This window comes from Prosopis cineraria, unplaced genomic scaffold (genome assembly GCF_029017545.1).
Source record: "Prosopis cineraria cultivar Desert tree isolate PC_DT_omini unplaced genomic scaffold, ASM2901754v1 PC10, whole genome shotgun sequence".
NCBI lineage: Eukaryota > Viridiplantae > Streptophyta > Magnoliopsida > Fabales > Fabaceae > Prosopis > Prosopis cineraria.
Window position 1 is genome coordinate 15,235,438 of NW_026555341.1, and position 6,000 is coordinate 15,241,437.

A 6,000-nucleotide genomic window follows, 5' to 3' on the forward strand; every position below is an offset into this window, starting at 1 on the left:
TGTATATCATTAACAAACTTTAATATAAATTTCTAGCTTAAATTTCAATTTCCTTTTTCCCTACACAACATGGGCAGTGGAAGAATCCTAAAAAAAATGTGCAATTTCAACCATTCCTTATGCACACACATAGGTTTAGCACAATTTCACCCACTAACACGCCCCACACACACAAGATCTTCAAAGAGAGGAAAAATGACTTAGCTTCTCACCACACAGCAACTAAAAAGTAGAGAAATGAGAGGGGAGAAATATCCAACTCCCATGCTCAATAATAGCAATTCACGAAGGAGACAAAACTCATGGCCAAATAAGGAAGAGAAGAAACCATGATTCATACCATAATATAGTGGTCCACAGCAAGCACAGAGCAAGGAAGAATAAAGGGATCTCAACAATGTCACAACAATAGCAAGTGGAGCTCTTACTCCTATTAATGGCATGTTGAACGATAGAGTTTGAGGTGACTAGATCAAGGATTCAAAACTTCTTAGCAGCATTTTTTCTCTCCTCAGAGTCCCTATGTGAGCTAAGACAAGGGAAGAAAAGGTAGCCCCTACCTAGCAAAAAAGCAGAGAATGGAGTGGCAACAGCATCAACATCAGCAACATTGAAAAACAAAAAGGAAGAAGGCAGATGAGAGGAGTTTTTAGATGTTAAATCCTAAAACATCTAGTCCTTTGTTCAGTTAAATGAGAGATGATGAAAAGAGAAAAAAAATATCAACTGGAAGAGGGCACAATGATAATTCTCAAAAGGAGAGTAGTAAAAAAAAATCTCACTTTATATCCTGATATTTGAACCTAAGACCTTGGAATTTAAGAGCCATAACAATTACCACTAAGCTAATAGTTCAATCTTGATAAGTTTACTTTAAAGATATAAAAATGAAAATAAATTACCTTGTTAGAAATTTTTCTAAATTCAACTTAAATTATGGGTTATTACATAAAACTTCAATAACATTTGCGTGACTGCCCACTTCATTGATCCTAAAAGGAACCTTCAAAAAGAGAATTCTTAACTTTTGCATGATTGAAAATCACAAAGGTGACATAATAACTGCCCACTTCATTGATCCTAAAAGGAACCTTCAAAAAGAGAATTCTTAACTTTTGCATGATTGAAAATCACAAAGGTAACAAAATAGGAAAGACAATAAAGCAATCATTACTACAAAATAAGTTTACAGGACTGCTTTTTTTTTACCTTAGGGAGCACTTTTGTATTGAGCACTCCAAAATGTACATGAGCACTTTTTTTAAGCATTCTTGTATGTACGCTATACAGGAGCGCTTTTCGAAAAGCACTCCCGTATATAAGGGCACACATCACACACGGGAGCGCTCTCTATGAGAGCACTCTCGTATGCCACTATATCAGAGCGCTCCTGTACGCCACAGAGCGCTCTAGTGCTCTCTATAAGAGCACTCCCATATGCCACCATACCGGAGCGCTCTTTTAAAGAGTGCTTCCGTATGAACCATATAAGAGCACTCTCTAAAAGAGCGCTCCTGTATATAGGAGACCATATCATAACGCTCTTAATCAGAGCGCTCCCGTATGTTACTTTACAGGAGCGCTCTTCAAATGAGCGCTCTCGTATATTACTTTTATTTTTTAAATTATATTTTTTTAAATTTCTCCTTTTATGTCTCTTTAACAATGGCAAATCATAATATCAAAAACTAATTTAAAAATAATATCAACATAAAAATTTATATACAAGAAAAGAATTTGAAATTGATACAACAATTTTAATTTCCTAACTAACCTAGTTTAATTTCTAACAAGCCTAACAAATGAAACTATTGTTATTTTTCTAATATTGAAATCTAACTTACTATTACAAACAGCCAATAATATATTCTGACTACTCTTCAACTAAATCTTCTATTTGCTCCATAATAAAATGCAAATATTTTGCTCCAATAAAGTACTACACAGGATATGAAAGCAATATATAAGTAATTAACATTATATTAACTTAATTTCAAAGCTTTTGACTTACATTTTTAGGAATGATCAAATCTTGCTGTGTGATTACTTCTCTCGTAAACTTCATAACATAGTATCCACACTCTCAATCTTGTAATTATGTAGGTACCTATAAAATAATAAAAGATGTCATTATCAAAATATGGTAGAAATAAATTCTAACTTAATTTAAAATACTTTAGCGATTAAATTATATATATGATGCAAATATTTGCTGTCGAAAATCCGGCAGAGTCTCCCCTATAACTTGGAAGTTCCAGAATTGTAAAAATTCTACATCAATTCCGAACAACATATTCAAAATAACAAACATAAAATATCAATCAAACAATCATTTAGATACGTACCAACTTGTTTTATTAAGAAAATAATACAAGTCTTTATTCTTTTTCATGAATAAAACTCAATAGAATTAGGTCATTTGGTGTTTAGAGGGAGACCTTTGCCACCTCGATAACGTGATATAGCCCTATTATATAATGATTAAGCATACCAAGTAAAAACTAATTGTTATAATAAACATGTATAAAGAATATAGAACTAAAAACTTACTAATTAAATAATATCCTCATGGATTTGTAGTTCTTAAAGTCACTATCTTTTAATGAATTAAGATAATAAATCACAAGGACGAATGGATTGATACAATCAAGCACCTAATGTTGCTTGAAAAAAGAAAATATTTCATTAACTAAAATATCAACTAAAGTTAAAAATAAACAATAATAACAATTTACCATGGATTGTGAGGAGCTAAAAATAACATGTTTCTTTTGCCTTTGGCTTTGAATGCATTAGTAATCTTTTGAGAATAGTACTCAACACTATAGGTACTAGTGTTATGCAGGCTAATAAATAAAAAAATTTTTACCAATAAGCCCGACACTACAAAAGTATGATATAAGTACCTAAAATGAAAACAAATAGAATCATTCACAACTAAAATTAAATAAATACCATAATAAATAATAAAATTGAGAAAGTACCTGATGTATAAACTAATTTGTGTGGTTTGTAGCCAATCCTTGGTCAGAATCTCATTAATATTTTCAGCTGCTAATTTTTTGCTAATCATTTCACCATAAATGTCGTTTTCAAATTCTACTTCATGGATCTTATTTTTAAATGTTGTCTACATAATCACTTCAAGTGCATTTTGATGAGGATATTTCAACTGAGTGGATTTTGTACTGGTCTTCCCTGCCTTAGTCACAGAGGTAGATCCCTTCGACGGCTTTCCTTTCACTTTGATTGGCTTCTTTACAACTTCTTTAGATTTTGAGGACTATAAGATGTAAAATGGATTGGTAAGGCCGTAAGAAAACAAGAATAATTTTAAAGAACCATCAATTATTATACCTGTAACTTAATGAGCTTTGTAGGCCAAGCCACATAAGTTCCAACGATCATCAAAATTATGAATATATCCTCATCTCCTATTTGCACTGGCAATTCAGCATCATTTTCTATTGAAATAGTTATAGTCACCTTTAAGTGATCAGGAGGCAATGGTCTGGAGTGTATAGTAACACTATTGTCATTATACACAAATCCGAGTGCCACAACACGACAATGTGGTAATTCTAACCATAATTGACATTGAGACTCGCCTTAAAAATTAAAAATTAATGTTTTAAAAAAATGTGAAACATAATTTGTGAATAAAGAGAAGATAATATAAAGAAAAATTATAACCTTAGGAAAGTCTTCTTTAGTATGGAATGAGCAACTATCTTTATCACTGGGGCTACCTTGTGGCACATTTACAACTCCAATCATTTGCTCAAATCTTTTTTCCATTTTAGCTTAAAATTTTTTTCATTCTTGCCTCCATTTCTGCCATCCTTGCATGAAAATCATCTTCAATAAAAATTTTAAACTAACGTCTAAAGTAGGTGCCCTAAGAAATGCCAAAACCAACTCCTCTAACACGACTAGAGACCTCTAGAGCTCCCAATGCCCTACCAAGAACATCCACATGTTCACCCACATATCTTGTGATATTGATTGTGATAATACTTCCTGTTGAATAAATTATAAACTAATTATTAAGTAAATAATGTAAATAAAGTAATACACTAAAATATTAATACTCACACAATCCTTCTAGATTTTTCGAGTGCGTTCATTAGGTAATTTGCTTTCTTTGTCTTCTCGAGTAGTCTTCCAAACAAGAGCTTGAGAAATTGGAGCATTAGGTCTAACTTCTTCCCTCTATTTAAAGAAGATATTAGAATGATTAAAAAACATTTCCTTAGATATATAAGTAATATCAACAGAAAATATTAATTAAAACTTACCAAACCATGCTCAATATTTGGATAGCTCTTTCTTCCTGCTCTATATTGAAAAGGAGTACTTGCGACTCTAGAGTGATTGACCTAGCTGATCTGTTGAAATTTAGCCTGCTGGTACATTTTAATAAATTCGTCCTAATGCTGTTGCTGGATCTTTGGATACATTTTAGGAGGATGAGGATTGAATTTTTCATTTGCATCTTTTAGATGATATATTGTAAGAGTAGCTCAAAACTTTCTATGAGCATATACTTCTTTTCTCATGATGTAATGCCTATGACTCTCATCCAGGTTAAAAGATATACATAGATCTTCCCATATATTATTTTTTGCTTCTTCAAGCTGTAGGTCATTTTTCTTTCTCTAGTCTGTAATGCAACAGGGAATATAATGATGAGCTAAGACCCTTATGTAACTAACCAACTGAGGAGACTTAATTAATTGGCCCCTATCATTCCAATTTATTAGTAATTTATAACTAGCTGCTTGTGCCTGTATCATTGCTTTCATAACAGTTTTATGCCATTTAACCTCCTTGAATGCTTTTTCTTCAGTGGGTGGAGCATTACCAATTTTTATGTGCTAAATCTGACACATAAAATACTTGTCGAGCTTGTGATGCTAAAATGCATGGTTCATCTTTATGAGCTACCTTATTAAGATCTACTTGAATAAAACATAACTCGTCAATTCGAAAGCTATTTTTATTGTCAACCCATGTGCAACAAAAGATAGGTTCGCGAAATTTGATATAATACAATTCCCAAATGTGCTCTATAATCCCAAAATATGACAACATCCCATAGATTAGGTTCTTGTCTTTAAAAATAGAGATATACATTGATTGAGCTTTAAATATTATACTATTATTTTGAATAGTGCTCCAAGCATCTTGGCTTTTCATATAAAATGTAAAGTCATTAATTACATAACCTATATAAGAAAATACTTCAAATCTGGGACCCCTAGCAAAAAATCTCAACCTTTTTGATGGGTGAGACTCCTCAAAGATGTGAGCTTTAAACAAATATATAAAATGCCGGTTGTGATATGTCGCTAGCCAAGTTTCATTTTTACCTTTATTTTGACTCTTAACTATAGCCTTGTGTTTGTTGATATTTGGTTGAACTTCCTCAGTGTTGTGTAAAACATACAAGTGAACTTGCTCCCATTATGTCTTGTCTATGCTAATGAGTTTCTTTCCAATGATTCCACCCTGTTCACCTGTGGTGTCCTTTCTATACTTTAGCAACCCAATGGCATCCATATTAGAGAGATATCCAGTGTGTAATTCAACTGCTTCTTCCATGATGTACCTCTCAACAATACACCCCTCAGGCCGACTTCAATTTTTTACATATCCTTTTAATACTTTCAAGTAACGCTCTACTAGGTACATCCATCTCAAATAAGCAGAGCCACACAACTTTATCTATCTAACTAAGTGAAATGATAATGAACCACGATGTCGAAGAACGAAGGCAAAAAATACATTTTGAGCTCGCTTCAAATCTTAGCTATTTTATGTTCTAGCTTTTGGCAATTTTTTCGGGTTAATCACCTTGTTACAAATTGCCTTGAAGAAGAAACAAAATCTAGTAATCATGGCTCTCACCTTCTTTGGCAAAATGGATCGTATACCTAACGGCAACAAATTTTTCATGATGGTATGACAATCATGAGTCTTGAGACCTACTAGTTTGAG